We start from the raw sequence: 16,873 nt of genomic DNA, 5'->3' as shown, positions 1-16,873 counted from the left end.
ACACTCGGAAGTGGCACCATGACTCAAAGTGGTAGAGCACTAACCTGGAGGGAAAACACTCAGGGACAGTGCCCAGGCCCTGAGTTCAAGCCCCCTGAGCACCAAAAACTAAAAACTAAAAATAAGTAAATAGATAAAGCAAAATCAAGAGTTTGAACTGAACATTGATAGCTCCCTTCTGTTAATCCTAGCTACTCACAAAGTGGAGATCTCAGGATTGAGCCTGGAGAGAAAAGTCTGAGAGATTCTTATTTCTGATTAAGAACCAAAGTGCTGCAAGTAGGCTCAGAGAGTGGCCTAGTGGTAGAGTGCTTGCCTAGCATGTACGAAGACCTAGGTTCAATTCTACAGTACCACATACATAGAAAAAGCCAAAGTGGGGCCGGGAGTTTGGCCTAGTGGTTAACGTGCTTGCCCAGCATGCATGAAGACCTGGGTTCGATTCCTCGGTACCACATATAGAAAAAAAAAAAGCCGGAAGTGGTGCTGAGGCTCAAGTGGTAGAGCTCTAGCCTTGAGAAAGTCCAAGGACAGTGCTCAGGCCCTGAGCTCAAGCCCAGGACTGGCAAAAAAAAAAAAAAAAAAAAAAAAAAAAAGAAAAAGCCAGTTCTGGCTCAAGTGATAGGGTTCTAGTCTTGAGAAAACACAAGGACTGGGCTCAGACCCCGAGCTCAAGCCCAGGACTGGCTAAATATATAAATAAATAAGCAAAGGCTGCAACTAGGGTACTAACCTTAAGCAAAATTGCTCAGGGGCCACACCCAGACTCTTTCAAGCCTGGGAAAACACACACACACACACACACACACACACACACACACACACAATTTGAGGCCTGCTTGGGCTACAAAAAAAGATCCTTTTTCAAAGTAAAACAAAAAAAATGTAGAATTTTAGATGCCTTCTGTTCTTGTATTATCTTCCCATTTCCTATTTCTGCCTAACAGCCTTTAGTTGGAAAGGAGTTTCAGGGAGTAGGGTACACTCAAACTTGTGTGTGTACAAACACCCATCCCTAACTCAAAAACAAAAACAAAACAAAACATCAAGCAGATAAGCAAATGAGAAGCCTGAGACTATTTCCTGTGGGAGGTTACAGAGTGGTGGATCCCTGAGCTCTCAACACCTATCACCTAACAGAACTAGGAAAGTCCCAGCCGATCGTTGAAATTCTTGCTTTTCTTTATCTTAGCTGATCAAATAGGTTATCAAGCTATCTAAAGGTGGGAGAGGAGACTTGTTTATCCTCTGCTCAGAGTATCCTCACATGCACGTGGAGTAATATTAGTATACTTGATACTTTGCATAAGGGTGTGTGTGTGTGTGTGTGTGTGTGTGTGTGTGTGTGTGCCTGTGTGTGCTTACCTGCTTTCGTTTGTGCCAATCCTGGCCTTTTTTGCTTAAGACTGATGCTCTAGCTCTATCAGTTGAGGCATATTTCCACCTCTAACATTTTGGTAGCTAACTGAGTCTCACAGAGGGACTGGGAGTGTAGCCTAGTGGTAGAGTGCTTGCCTTGAATGCATGAACTCCTAGGTTCCATCCCTCAGTATCATATACACAGAAAAAGCTGGAAGTGGTGCTATGGCTCAAGTGTTAGAGGACTACTCTTGAAAAAGCCCAAGAACAGTTCCCAGGCCCTGACATCAAGCCCCAGAACTGGCAACAAGAAGAAGGAGGAGGAGGAGGAGGAGGAGGAGGAGAGGAAGAAAAGGAGATAGAGGAGGAGAGAAAGAAAGACAAAAGAAAGAGTCTCACAGGCTTTTCTGCCCTGCTATTTTTGAGCCTTGATCCTCAGATCTCAGCCTCTTGAGTAGCCAGGATTACTGGTGTCTAGCTGTGGTTTTGTTTTGTTCTTCTTTTTTTCTTCTCTTTTCTGGTGTTGGAGATTGAGCCCAGGGCTTTATACAGAGAGAGTGTGTGCTCATACATTGACCCTGAACCCTAGTCTTCAGCCCCGTGATTTTGGTTTTTGAAAGTAGTAGTCTATGATTTTTACTTTTCATTTTCTCCTTAATAGTACTCAAAGTTTTTGAGAGATATTTTTATGTAATGTGAAAATTTTCTGGAAAAAAATAATTTGCCACAAGTTTCAGTGAGAAACGATTACCAAATATAATAAATTTTGTAGCACAAACCAACAATCACCATGTATCAATTTTTAATAACCTTAAGAGTGTGAAAGTGCTAATTAATTAGATGAATGTGTTCATGCAGAGAGTGTAGTCTACTTAATGTTTCCTTTATCTTTTTCAAACTTGAGGGAAGCATTCTTATTGGCTAGAACCTGACTGCAGTCATCCACAGTCATTTCTAATCACCTGATTACAAATTTATTCAAGCTGCTGGCTCTCAGAGTGGGATGATTTTATCTTCATTATCAAAAGACACACTTATTTCTTTCTTTCTTGGAGCTTGAACTTAAGGCCTGGACGCTGTCTCCGAGTGTTTTCCCTCAAGGATAGCACTCTACCACTTGAGCCACAGCTCCACCTCCAACTTTTGGGAGTTAACTGGAGATAAGAATCTCATAGACTGGGCCGGGAGTTTGGCCTAGTGGTTAAAGTGCTTGCCTAGCATGCATGAAGACCCGGGTTCGATTCCTCGGTACCACATACATAGAAAAAAGCCGGAAGTGGTGCTGAGGCTCAAGTGGTAGAGCTCTAGCCTTGAGAAAGTCCAAGGACAGTGCTCAGGCCCTGAGCTCAAGCCCAGGACTGGCAAAAAAAAAAAAAAGAATCTCATAGACTTTCCTGGCCTGCTAGTTTTGAACCACAATCCTTAGATCTCAGCCTTCTCAGTAGCTAGGATTACAGGCATGAGCCACCTGAACCAGGCAACACACACGTTTAAGCATACATATTAAAATGGAAGAAAACATAGTTTTGTTGCTATGTAATATTATTATTGCTAAGAAACTATAATCAGGGAGACTGTGATCTGATCAACTGTACAATGCTTGGCACAGCTTAGGGATATTGTAGCATTTGGTAAATGAAATCCTTTAACAGAATGCTAAGAAACTTAAATTCAATACAATTTTATCTAGATTAAGACTTTTTTTTTTTTTAGTGGGTCATGGAGATTGAACTCTGGCCTTGGGCGCTGTCCCTGAGCTCTTCAGCTCAAGGCTATAACCCTACTCCTTGAGTCACAGCCCCATTTTCCCTTTTCTAGTGATTAATTGGAGATAAGAGTCTCACGGTCATTAGTGCCCTGGCTGGCTTTAAACCAGGATCCTCAGAGCTCAGCCTCTTGAGTAGCTAGGATTATAGGCGTGAGCCGCTGCACCTGGCTACTTGTGGCTTTTTCTTTGTTCACTGGAATGAGTCTTGCAGACTTGCTTCAAACTGTAATCTGCAATTCTCAGCCTCCTGAATAGCTAAGATTACAGAAGTGAGCCACCAATAACCCACTAAGGCTTTAAACAAGAAAGAAAGTGATGGGAGAGGTGAAATTGTCCGAAACAGAAATGTACTCATTGCCTTAATAGTAATTGTGTGTGTGTGTGTGTGTGTGTGTGTGTGTGTGTGTGTGTATAAACACACTTTTCTTTTTTTGGTTTTATAGTTGGGATAATGTAGTAGGTGAATTGATTCTTGCACATTGATACCGCTTCTCATGTTTTTGTCTCTGTTTCTCTCCCCCCAACCCCTCCCCACACTTTTCTTTTTGCTAGTCCTGGGCCTTGAACTCAGGGCCTGGGTACTGTCCCCTGAGCATCTTTTGCTCAAGGCTAGCACTCTACCACTTGAGCCACAGCACCACTTCACCACTTTTTCTCTGTTTATGTGGTACTGAGGAATCGAACTCAGGACTTCATGCATGCTAGGCAAACACTCTACCACTAAGCCACATTCCCAATCAGTATTGCAGTTCTAAGCTGGATCAGGCAGAGACTCATCCCCAGTGAATCAGCAAAAAGCTGGAAGTGTGGCTCATCAAGTGATAAAGCACCAGCGCTTAGGGAAAAACCTAAGGGACAGCACCTGCACCCTGAGTTCAAGCCCTAGTATAGGCACAAATCAAAGCAAACAAAAATGGAAGGGACTAAACAATACTACCTCTGATCTTGACAAAAGTAGGTTGTTACAGGGCACCTGTGGCTTATACCTGTAATCCTAGCTACTCAGGAAGCTGAGATCTGAGGACTGTGGTTCAAAGCCAGACTGGGCAGGAAAGTCAGTGAGACCACCAGAAAACCAGAAGTGGCACAGTGACTCAAAGTGGTAGAGAACTAGCCTGGAGCTGAAGAGCTCAGGGACAGCACCCAGGCCCAGAGTTCAAGCCCCACTATAAGCCAACTCACATGGACTGGGAATGTGGCTTAGTGGTAGAGTGCTTGCCTTGCATGCATGAAGCTCTGGGTTGATTCCTCAGTACCACATATGCAGAAAAATTCTGAAGTGGCACTGTGGCTCAAGTGGTAGAGTGCTAGCCTTGAGTCAAACAAGTTCTGGGACAGTATCCAGGCCCTGAGTTCAAGCCTCAGGACTGGCAAAAAGACAGGAAAAAAAACCCAGCTCATACCTGTGGGAACATGTTCTCCCCACCTTCTAGTCCCTGGTTTCTATAGCAGCCGAGTTGCCATTTCTGGAAGCTGGGAGCTGGGGACTTGCCAGCCCCCACAGGCAGGGCGAGTACTTAGATGTAGGTCTTGAATGCATTGAGAAGCCTTTCAGGAACTCTAGGATTTAAGATTGGGCAAAGAAATAAGGTGCTGAGAACTGGAGCTAGACATTACAAATATTCAGAGGCCCAAGGATACTCAGCCAAAACAACATGAGAGAGTTCTACCAAGACAGGAATGGAGTCGGAGGCCAAGAATATGCCTTTCAAATGCAGTTTACTAGACAGGGAACTCCAGACTAGTTTATATGTTTCTTTTCTTTTTTGCCAGTCCTGAGGCTTGAATTTAGGGCCTGGACACTGTCCCTGAGCTCAAGGCTAGCACTCTACCATTAAGCCATATTCCTAGCCCATAGTTTATATGTTTTGAATGCACACACTAATCTATTCCCACAGATCTAAAGCAAAATATCAAGCATGATTCTATGGAATGAATTCTACCAGCAAAAATTCCACTCCCAAATTAATTCTCTGAAATTCTTGTATGTACCTTTGGTAACCAGTTTTTCAACTTGATAATCAGTATCAACATGCCAATAGGCCTCACTTGTCAAATAAACACTACAATCAGTGTGTTGCTAGAGGTGTGATTAATACATTGCAGACATGTTTAATATTGCACAATCAAGAGACTTTTAAGTAAAAGATTATTCAGTGGGCTTCTTACCTTAGTTGAAAGGCCTTGTCATCAAAATAGGTTTGATTAGTGAGGTACCAGTGGCTCGAGCCTATAATCCTAGCTACTCAGCAGGCTGAGAATCTGAGGATCACTGTTAGAAGTCAGACTGGACAGGAAAGTGTGAGAGACTCTTATCTCCAATAAATTACACTGAAGTAGCTGGAAATGGTGCTGTGGCTCAAGTGGTAGAGTTCTACCCTTGAGCAAAAGAAGCTCAGGGACAATGGGCAGGCCCCAAGTTCAAGCGCCAGGACTGGCAAAAAAATTTTTTTCATTTGGTTTAAGATGTTTTTCTTGGATTGCAGCACCAGGTAAAAGAATTCTAGTCTGCCTTTCCTCTGATCTGCTTTATCAATTTCAGACTTGCCCAGGCAATCTCCAACAATTTCGTAAGTCCTTAGAAAAAACAAAACTCCCTGAATATGTATCTCCTGCTGGTTACAGTTCACTGGTGAATCTTGGAAGTATTACGATATTCAACTTAGGGTTCATGTTTTCTTTTTCTTTCTTTCTTTCTTTCTTTCTTCCTTCCTTCCTTCCTTCCTTCCTTCCTTCCTTCCTTCCTTCCTTCCTTCCTTCCTTTCTTTCTTTCTTTCTTTCTTTCTTTCTTTCTTTCTTTCTTTCTTTCTTTCTTTCTTTCTTTCTTGTGTGCCATGGGGCTTGAACACAGCCTGAGCACTGTCCTGCAGCTCTTCAGCTCCAGGCTACCACGCTACCCTTGAGCCAAGCCCCACTTCTCATTTTCTAGAGGTTAATTGGAGATAAGAGTCTCAGGTCCTTTTGTGCCTGGGCTGGCTTTGAACCTTGATCCTCAGATCTCAGCCTCCTGAGTAGCTAGGATTACAGGCGTGAATCACCACACTTGGCTAATGGCAGTTTCTTAAATGAAGCCTTCATACTGCACCTAAAACTATTAATTAAAACTTTAGGACCAGGAGTTTGGCCTAGTGGTAGAATGTTTGCCCAGCATGTACGAAGACCCAGGTTCCAATTCCTCAGTACCACATACATAGAAAAAGCCCTGGAAGTATTGCTGTAGCTCAAGTGGTAAAGCTGTAGCCTTGAGAAAGCACTCTACTACTTGAGCCACAGCACCATCTCCTGCTTTTTCTGTGTATGTGCTACCAAGGAATTGAACCTAGGGCTTTGTGTATGCTAGGCAAGCACTCTACCACTAGGTCACACTCCCAGCCATGTTTGCTGCTTTAAAAAATATATAATATAGGAGCTGGGAGTGTTGCCTAGTGGTAGAGTGCTTGTCTAGCATGCACAAAGACCTGGGTTCAATTCCTCTATACCATATACACAGAAAGAAGCCAGAGGTGGTGCTGTGGCTCAAGTGGTAGAGCGCTATTCTTTTTTTATTTTTTTGCCAGTCCTGGGCTTGAGCTCAGGGCTTGAGAACTGTCCTTGGGTTTTCTCAAGGCTAGAGCTCTACCACTTGAGCCTCAGCACCACTTCCAGCTTTTCTTTTTTTTCTATGTATGTGGTACCGAGGAATCGAACCCGGGTCTCCACGCATGCTAGGCAAGCACTTTAACCACTAGGCCAAACTCCCGGTCCCTAGAGCTCTATTCTTGAGAAAGCCCAAGGACAGTGCTCAGGCCCTGAGCCCAAGCCCAGGACTGGCAATATATATATATATATATATATATATATATATATATATATATATATGTATATATATACATATATATAATTTTATTGCTATTGTGATGGTGTTGTACAGAGGGGTTACCATTCCATAGTAAGGTAATTAATAGAATTGTTTTTGAACAATGTCACTCCTTTTTTGGCTTTCCCCCAGTTTTCCCTTCTGGTTTCTGCCCCAAGTTGCATGGTTCTTATTTATTTATTTGTTTGTTTGTTTGCCTGTCCTGGAGCTTAAACTCAGAGCCTGAGCACTGTCCCTGAGTTTTTGTTGTTTTTTTTTTTCCAGGAAAGTCTGGATTGGATTCTTTTTTTTTTTTTTTTTTTTGCCAGTCTTGGGCTTGAGCTCAGGGCCTGAGCACTGTCCTTGGACTTTCTCAAGGCTAGAGCTCTACCACTTGAGCCTCAGCACCACTTCCGGCTTTTTTTTCTATATGTGGTACCAAGGAATCGAACCCGGGTCTTCATGCATGCTAGGCAAGCACTTTAACCTTACCCCGGGAGCCACAGCGCGCCACTTCCGCGCCACTTTCCACTGGTTAATTGGAGGTGAGTCTGATTGATTTTAGTGTCTGGGCTGGCTCTGAACGGTGATCCTCAGATCTCAGCCTTCTGTGTAGGTAGGATTACAGGTGTGAGTCACTACACCCGACTGTGGGATTCTTTATCTCCAATTAACTACCTAAAACAAGAACAACAACAACAACAACAAAAACAAAACCGGGAAGTGGAGCTGTGGCTCAAGTGGTAGAACATGAACACTGAGGAGGTGTGGGGGAAAGATCAAGGACAGCGCCCAGGCCTTGAGTTCAGGTCTCACGACCCCGCCCCGGCCCCGCGAGCAAGCACACGCGCACACACAAAACTATAGGAGCTTAAAGCTGTAGAGCGTCTGGGACCTCAAATCCTATAGTTTCCCGGAGCCGATGCAGAACTACGCTCAAGTTGATGTCTTTTCCTCCAGCGACGTCCAGGGTTCAGCTAGGCCTGGTTGCGAGGCGCGAAGGGCTAATTTTCCCGCATTCCATATAAAGTTACTTAAGCTTACTGAGCATTTGTGATTGTTTCAGGACCTCGCTCTAACCATCACGTCTCACCCTCAGCAGAAGGCCCGAGACACCAGCAAAACCACCCAGCCTACCCTGGGTTGGTGGTCGAAACCTTGACAGGAACCCTTGCAGCCTGACATCCGGTCCTCAGGGCGAGAGGCGGAGCCCACTTCATTTTTGCTCGTTATTGGCCATATAGCCTGCGATGACGCCTTCGTAACGACCAATGGGATCGCTGAAGCTTCCGCAAATGAAACGTGCGATAACTCTACGCAGGCGCAGCTTTCTGTCCAATCGGGAGCTAGAAACAGAGGTCAAACATTTCTAGCACCTCCATACCGGTCTTTCACTTCCTCTGACCCGCCTCTTTGCGCCTGACCAATCATCTGCAGCCGCCTTTTCGTTTTGATCCAATCAGAGAGGAGGAGGGCGGAGTTCCGGTCGTGCGCTCCGGGACGCCGTGGAAGTTGGTGCTTTCTTCAATTTGGGTTCTGTGCTGAGGTATTTCTCGTAGTGCTAAGCTGGGTGAAGTTCTCGCCTTGCGCAGTCTTCTCGGCCGGCGGCTCTGAGTCGAAGAGTTTGGAAGGCCAGAGTCTCCGCGCCTTGGAGGCGGGCACGACCCGGGAAGGGGCGGTGCGGGGTAGCACGTGTTGGGGCCCGGAGCGCGGGCCGCTGCGAACGGCAGGCCGCGGGGTTGCGGTCTCCAATCACACTGCTCCGGGGCATTGAAATCTAAGGATGCTGCGCCAGTTTTCAGGGAGAGGGATAGGGCCTGCTTTCCCTCCGCCTGGCCTTCTTTCCTGTTCGGTCCCCGTCCACCTTCTGGGTTAGGCATTTTCCCTCGTCTGAACGCAGATTTCCCCTCAGTTCGGGTAGTCTGTGCTCTGCTACCACCTGCCACTGTGTCAGGCACCTTGAATGTATGTTATAGCTTTGAGATCAGCAATGCCAGAGGTAGGTGCTGTGAGCATTCTCGTCATGGAGGCACGTACATTGACATTCATTTGTCTGCGTGTCGTCTTTAGACAGGAGCATGAGATTTGAGTGAGAATTGCAGTTGGAAGTTAGCCCCAGCAGGAAACTCTGTGAGACTTACCTCTGGTTAATCAAAAAAGTCAAAAGTGAAGCTGTGGCTCATGTAGTAGAGTCCTAGCTAGCTTTGAGCAAAAAATCTCAGTGACAAAGCCAGGGGTTAGTGGCTCATGCCTGTAATCCTAGCTACTCAGGGAGCTAAGATCTTAGGATCATAGTTCAAAGCCAGCCCAGCAACTGAAGTCCTGAGACTCCAGTTAACCACAAGAAAACTGAAAATGGCACTGTGGCTCAAGTGGTACAGTGGTAGCCTTGAGCTGAAGGGCTCAGAGACAGTGCCCAGGCCCAGAGTTCAAGTCCCGTGACAGACCAAAAAAAAAAAAAAAGAAAAGCTCAGGGACAGTGCCCAAACTGGGTTCCAGCCCCAGGAGCTGCACCCACAGTGGAAAAAAAGGCAGCACAAGGTTTTATCACTTTTTTTTGTCTGTTCATAAATTGACTGGATTATAAACAGTGCAAAAAAAAAAATCCTGTGAAGTCTTTTGCGTTACTATCAGTGTACCTCAAAATGTCACTCTTTTTGGGGGTTTTTTTTTTTTTGTGTGTGTGTGTGTTTTTTTTTTTTTTTTTTTTTTGCCAGTCCTGGGCTTGAGCTCAGAGCCTGAGCACTGTCCTTGGACTTTCTCAAGGCTAGAGCTCTACTACTTGAGCCACAGTACCACTTTCAGCTTTTTTTCTATGTATGTGGTACCAAGGAATTGAGCCAGGGTCTTTGTGCATGCTAGGCAAGTATTCTATCAGTAGGCCAAACTCCCGGCCCCTGTTTTCTAATATTAAAATTCAAAGGAGAATTAGAAAACTTAGTTTCAAAGACTACTAAATGTAGTATACCATCCTAATTTTTAAAACTTGAATCTGTCATGCCAATTACAAGCTTTCTTTTACATGGTTCCTTAGTATGACTAGACCCAGGTCTCTCTGTGGTCTTCTTGAGAGATAATGGATAGAAAGTAAATCAGGTTTATTCAAGGGCTGGTAGTCTTGAGTAGGTAGAGGAGCTATCTTCCTGCCTGTGCCCCCACTCCCCCCAAAAAAGCCAAACCTAGAGATCTCATGTGAAAGGGCTTTCATGAGAAGGGAAATACCCGGTGCAATGGGGCGTTGGGCAGGAAGGCTGTGTGTTGAATGGGTTTCTGCTCATCCAGGACATGGCTTTCTTTTTTCTTCCACCTCTTGGGGTTAAGTTAAACAGCACTGCAGTTCATATGTTTGGTGTCAGTTAATTCGTGCACAGAATTAAGAAAAGCGGAGTATCTTTTACACATTCCAATAGTATCTGAGGGTACCAGATGCTCTGATTTCTATAAATGAAGAGAGAGGTTAGTAATTAATCTTGATTGTTCTGAGGCTTTGTGTTGGGCACTAGGAGGGAAGAATTTCCATTCAAAACAAAAATTCTGACACCTCTTTACATTTGAATGGGCATCTACAAATGTAGTGTAAAATATGTCCTTAATGCCAATTGAGAGAAAGCATTTAGTCTCCCAGCATATGGGAAATGAAGGCAGGAGAATTTTTTTTTTTTTAACCAGTCTTGGTCCTTGAGCTCAGGGCCTGAGCACTGACCTTGGGCTTTCTCAAGGCTAGAGCTCTACCACTTGAGCCACAGTACCACTTCTGACTTTTCTCTATGTATGTGGTACAGAGGAATTGAACCCCGGTCTTCCTGCATGCTAGGCAAGCACTCTACCACTAGGCCAAACTCCTGGCCCAGGAGAATTTTTAATTTGAGGGCAGCATGGTTTTTCTAATGGGTTTCAGGCCTACCTACATAGCGAGACTGTATCTCAGAAAACAAAACAAAAACTGCTGGGTGCTGGTGGCTCACATATGATACCCTAATTAATTGCGAGATAAGATAGGAAGTTATCTTGGTTTCAGGCCAATGTGGACATTCATGCTCTGGGCAAGTTGTCACATGCCTGTTAGCTATGTAGGATGCTAAAACTTGGAGGATTGTATTTTAGGCTATCCTGAGCCACAAAGTCTGTAATGCTTCATCTCAGCAGAAGAAGCTGTGTGTTGGCATGCACCTGTGATTTCACCCATGACAAGAAAACTCAGATAGGTGGACTGAAGACCAAACAGAGGCCTGGGCAGGAAGTGAGTCCCTGTTGCAAGAACTAACCAGTGTAAAAAAGTCCTGGAGGCATAGCTCAGTACAACACCTGCCTAGCAAGCATAAGACCTTGAGTTCAGATCCCAGTACTACCACAAACAAAGCAAAGCACAAGTCGTATTTAAATTCCAATTCTTGTAAACTGTGTGGCCTTTTGCACATTACTGTGTGACCTTTTCTTTCCTTTATTAGTCCACTGTAGGGCTTGAACTCCGGATCTGGGTGGTCTCCTTGAGCCTCTTTGTGCTCAAGGCTAGCGTTCTACCACTTGAGACACAGCTAACAAGTTGTAATGTGAAAGAACAGGTTCATAATAGCAGCTGAGATTTACTGAGGCCCACACAGGTTTTTTTTCCCCTAATACCACCTTCTGCAGTAACCCCTCTTTGACTCAGTTAAGGATAGTACCTTTATCTACCAATGAGTTTCCACCTCTTGAATGCTGTCAGAATATTTTTTTTTTATCTTAGTTCAGATTGTTAGAGCCCTTTTCTTTATCTTGCATCCTTCAAGCAGTTTATTTTCAAGAAAGAGAAAAAAAAAAGGTATTGAAGATAATCCTCATTTTTCTCTCATTTTTCCCTCAATTTTTTTTTTTTTTCCAGTCCTGGGCTTAGGCTCAGGGCCTGAGCACTGTCCTTGGACTTTCTCAAGGCTAGAGCTCTACCAATTGAGCCTCAGTACCAGTTCTGGCTTTTTTCTATGTATGTGGTACCGAGGAATCAAACCCAGGTCTTCGTGCATGCTAGGCAGGCACTCTACCATTTGGCCAAATTCCCTGTCCCTCAATTATTTTATGTAGGTACAATTTTCCATAGGAACTAAGAAAGGAGCCATTTTGAAAATAATACCATTTATGAATAATTGTTTTTTTAATCTCAATTTTTGCATAAAATATAGTTGTCAGTAAGTACTTACTGTATTCTGGAATATGGTATTTATAACTTATACAATAAATTATTTTGTGAAATGAACAAACTTAAAATACATTATTCGAGTTTTTGAAACCAGCTAGAACTACTTTCAGGCTGTCTTGTGTTTATAGAGTCCTGTGTCAGGTGAAATCTTCATCTTATCCAATTGTTTCTCAATTGTACATTCACAGGGTTTTATGAGACTAAGTGGTTAGGGTTAATCTTCTTGAAGCGGTGTGGTTACTGATTAATTCATTTCTTATGTAGGGACTTTGCTTTCTAAAAAAAAAGAAGGTTCAAGATTGAGGCAATGCTTGGGTTGTTTCTGTGAGTCTTCCTGTCTAAACTGCCTTTCTTTTGTTATATATATAGTTCTTTGTGTTTTCCTAAGTTTGAGTCAGTTTCTTGTTTGTATTTGTCTAGTCCTTTCACAGGAAGCAGGCCAATACAGGATTGCTGTTTAAAGAATTGGGTAACACACTTCTTGTCCTTAGGAAGTTTGTCCATAGTAGGAAGAAAAAAATCCATAAATATGTAAAACATAATTAGCACTTCAGAATATTTAGCATATGATTATTGTAGTTTGGCTTTCAGAGGAAGTTAACTCAAGGTGAATGGATAGGATTTAGGTAACCCAAGAAAAGGATATCAGATTATTCTTGGAGAGAGTTGTAATCCATTTTATAACTGCATTGTGGGGAAATTATTTTCCTGAGTAAATACATTTTACCCACTGACATGCTGATGGAGCCCGCACTGGTGGCTCATCTGGCTCATTCTTGTAATCCCACTACTCAGGAGGTTGAAGTCTGAGGGGCACAGTTTGAAGCCAGCCCACCCCGTCAGGAAAGCCCATGAGACCCTTTATCTCCAATAAACTACCTAGAAAAAGCTGGAGGCGGTGCTGTGGATCAAGTGGTAGAGCGCTAGCCTTGAACACTAAGAGGCTCAGGAACAGTACCCAAGCCCTGATCAGGCTCAAGCCCCAAGACCATCCCCCCCCCCCCGCCAAAAAAAAAGTTGATGAGTCATAAAATAAGTTCAGACTTTCATAGTTCACACAAAAATGACAATAAAATATATTGTAGTGTGGCAAGGAGAATGGCCTAGTGGAGTGCTTGCCTAGCATGCACGAAGCCCTGGGTTCGATTCCTCAGTAGCACATACACAGAAAAAGCTGGAAGTGATGCTGTGGCTCAAGTGGTAGAGTGCTAGCCTTGAGAAAACCCACGGACAGTGCCCAGGCCCAGTTCAAGCCCAGTACTTGCAAAATAAAAATTAAAAAAAATATATATGTATTTATATATATATAGTGATACTTAACAGATATTAATTTTATATACTTAAGGAATGTTTGTGGGTCGGGAGTTTGGCCTAGTGGTAGAGTGCTTGCCTAACACACACAAAGACCCAGGTTCGATTCCTCTGTACCACATACATAGAAAAAAAAAGCCAGAAGTAGTACTGTGGTTCAAGTGATAGTGCTCTAGCCCAAGGACAGTGTTCAGGCCCTGAGTTCAAGACCCAGGACTGGCCAAAAAAATTTTTTTTTTAATTTTTTTTATTGTAATTAGTAAAAGGGTTACATGATATTTGCCAGATAGAAGGTGCATTAGTTCGCATACATTGATACCCTTTCACATGTCTTGGTACCCATTTCCCTCCCCCCCCACACCCCCTGGCCAAAAATTTTAAAAAAGAAATGTTTGTGATCCAAGGGCTGATGACTCATTGCTATAATCCTAGTTACTCAGGAAACAGAGATCTGAGGATTGTGATTCAAAGCTAGCATGGGTAGACAAATCAAGAGAAATTAGAAGGGTGGTTGCGGTGGTAGAGAGCACCAGCCATGAGTAATGAAAGTCTAGTGATGGGCTGGGAGTGTGGCCTAGTGGTAGAGAACTTGCCTAGCATACATAAAGCCCTGGGTTTGATTCCTTGGCCCCACATTCACAGAAAAAGCCAGCATGGTGCTGTGGTTCAAGTGGTAAAATGCTAGCTTTGAGAAAGCTCAAGGACTGTGGCCCAGACCCTGAGTTCAAGCCTCAGGACTGGCAAAAATGAAAAAAAAAAAAGTTCAATGAGAGCTCTGAGTTCAAGCCCCAACATGTGCACACACACACACAAAAAACAAGCAACCAACCACATATTTGTAAAATTTTGTGTTTTTTTTATTTCACAGTTACTACCATGCTGAATGTTAGTAATTGTGTGTGTGTGTGTGTGTGTGTGTGAGTGTGTGAGTGTGTGTCAGTTTTGAGGCTTGAACTCGGCCTGGGCACTGTCCTTGAGTTTCTTTTGTTCAAGGCTAGAGCTCTACCAAGCTACAGTTTCACTTCTGGTTTTCTGCTGGTTAATTGGAGATGAGAATCTATTAGCCTTTCCTGACTGAGCTGGCTTTGAATTGAGATTCTCAGATCTTAGCCTCCTGAGTACCTAGGTTTACAGGTGAAAGCCACCAGTGCTCAACCTGAGTGACTTTTTGTAGTTCTTTTATTTTTGGACCAGCTACTAGGTGACAGTAGTAACCAATGCCAAGGTCACAGAAATATAATTCATATTTTGAGAAAGTTACAACAGGCAGGGTATTACTTCAGCCTTATTTATCCTTCATATCTATAAAGTAAAGTAAGATCTATAAAGTAAGGGATGTTGTTCTTTTTTCCCTTTTCATATCCAGCTTTTTCAATATGGTTCAAGAATGACTCCTTCTGTTGCTTATTTTCTCTGACATAAGAATCTCTTCCTGTATCCAGAAGAAAGGACATAGTTAAGAACTCACTAGGTTTGGATCTTCCCATGATGTAGCCCAAGCATTTGACACTTTATAGCAGAAGAATTATACAAGCTATAAATATTTATATTTCAGGGTTTTACTACTCACTGTTTAGGTTTCTATTTCAACACATTCTTTTTGGATATTCTCAATATGGAGTATTAGTGATTTTTCTCTCAAAATATAAAGGAAAATGTGTAGCTGTCAGTTTATAAATATTTGCAAAATGACAGGCTGGAGGCATGACATAAGTGGTTGAGCACTTATCTAGCAAGTGTAAGGTTCAACTCCTAGTTCAAACCCTAGTACCACTCAAGCAAAAGAGTATGTTGCTTGGCTACGTAGCCAAGTGGTAGATTGCTGGCTCGCTCAACATGCACAAAGCCATGGATTATCACCAGCATGCTCCTCCCCCCAAAAAAGGTGTCTTTTTATATGAGAGGTATTAACATGATTATAAGCTATCTAGTATGGAAAAGCTTCGTTCAGTCATTAGTTAACAGAAATTTAAACAGTTATTAATATGAATGTGTAAAGCCCTGAGTTCAAACCTCAGTACCACCACCAAGTGCTGGTGGTTCTTAATCTGTATTCCTAGCTATGCAGGAGACGAATCTGTGAATCATGGTCTGAAGCCAGTCCTGGCGGGAAAGTCTGTGGGACTCTTATTTTCAATTAACCACCAAAAGCTGGAAAGCTTTGACCCAGGAGTTAGACTGCCAGCCTTGAGGGAAAAAACTAAAGGACAGTGCCCAGGTTCTGAATTCAAGCACCAGTATGGGCATAAAAACAAACAAAAGAACAGCAAAAGAACCAATCCAGTTAATAAATGGGCTAAAGAATTGAATATAATTCTCAATATAGAATTGAATATAATCCGGGGCCGGGAGTTTGGCCTTGTGGTTAAAGTGCTTGCCTAGCATGCATGAAGACCCGGGTTCGATTCCTCGGTACCACATAAATAGAAAAAAGCCAGAAGTGGTGCTGAGGCTCAAGTGGTAGAGCTCTAGCCTTGAGAAAGTCCAAGGACAGTGCTCAGGCCCTGAGCTCAAGCCCAGGACTGGCAAAAAAAAAAAAAAAAAAAGAATTGAATATAATCCTAGCTCAGGAAGCCAAGATCTTAAGTTTATGGTTCAAAGCCAATGGGAGCAGGAAAGTCTGTGAAACTATCTCCAGTTAACCACAAAAAGTGGGAAGTAGAACTGTGGTAGAGCACTAGCCTTGTGCACAAAAGCTCAGGGACGGTGCCTAGGCCTGGAGTTCAAGTCTCAAGGCCTGGCCAAAAAAAAAAAAAAGAGAGAGAGAGAAAGAAGAAGCACAATGACTGGTATTTCATACTCAAAAATCTTTAGCCATAGAGGAAATGGAAATCAAAACTACCCTAAGATTTTGTTGCAAATTTGAAGGGCATCATCTTTTTTTTTTTTTTTCTTTTTTTTTTTTTTGCCAGTCCTGGGCTTGAGCTCAGGGCCTGAGCACTGTCCTTGGACTTTCTCAAGGCTAGAGCTCTACCACTTGAGCCTCAGCACCACTTCCAGCTTTTCTCTATGTATGTGGTACCAAGGAATCGAACCCAGGTCTTCATGCATGCTAGGCAAGCACTTTAACCACTAGGCCAAACTCCCGGCCCAGGGCATCATCTTAAAAACAGCTGGTGTTACAAACTTTAGCCACAGCCATCTTTTCACACTTACTTGCAGTCTTATCAGGCCATTCTGTTTATTCCTCTTGTGTTTGGGATCTGAGTCCAGCTACTTCTTACCATTATATCTTTTGCCCAGGGCTTTGTACCTCTTAATTACTTTGGCTCCTGTCCTGAAGTCTCTTTTCCAGGCAGCAGCTAGAATTTCAACCTGTTTAATCTGAGTGAAATCTGAATGCTTGTATGATATTCAGGTTGATATATTGAGTTGAAACTCCGTTGAACAGATAATTAAAAAATTTAAACAATAGTTTACAGAACTC

At 43.2% G+C, this 16,873-nt stretch overlaps 1 protein-coding gene across 2 annotated transcripts in view; it reads left to right on the top strand.

Moving 5' to 3' along the window:
• The window catches only part of Wdr89 (WD repeat domain 89), a 42,485-nt gene that overhangs the window by 16,545 nt on the left and 9,067 nt on the right, over positions 1 to 16,873 (top strand). The window contains exon 1 of one of the 2 annotated variants that reach the window (XM_090344248.1): positions 8,341 to 8,508. The exons of the other annotated variant lie outside the window; for it this stretch is intronic. The gene's annotated coding sequence lies outside the window, so the exon portion shown is untranslated. Of the gene's footprint in view, positions 1 to 8,340; positions 8,509 to 16,873 lie in introns of those variants that run through there. 2 annotated transcript variants of the gene reach the window in all.

The sequence above is a fragment of the Megascapheus bottae genome, chromosome 14 (assembly GCF_031878675.1).
Source record: "Megascapheus bottae isolate mThoBot1 chromosome 14, mThoBot2.hap1, whole genome shotgun sequence".
Taxonomy (NCBI): Eukaryota; Metazoa; Chordata; class Mammalia; order Rodentia; family Geomyidae; genus Megascapheus; species Megascapheus bottae.
Note: the sequence above shows the minus strand (reverse complement) of the source record. Positions and strands in the feature narration are given on the sequence as shown.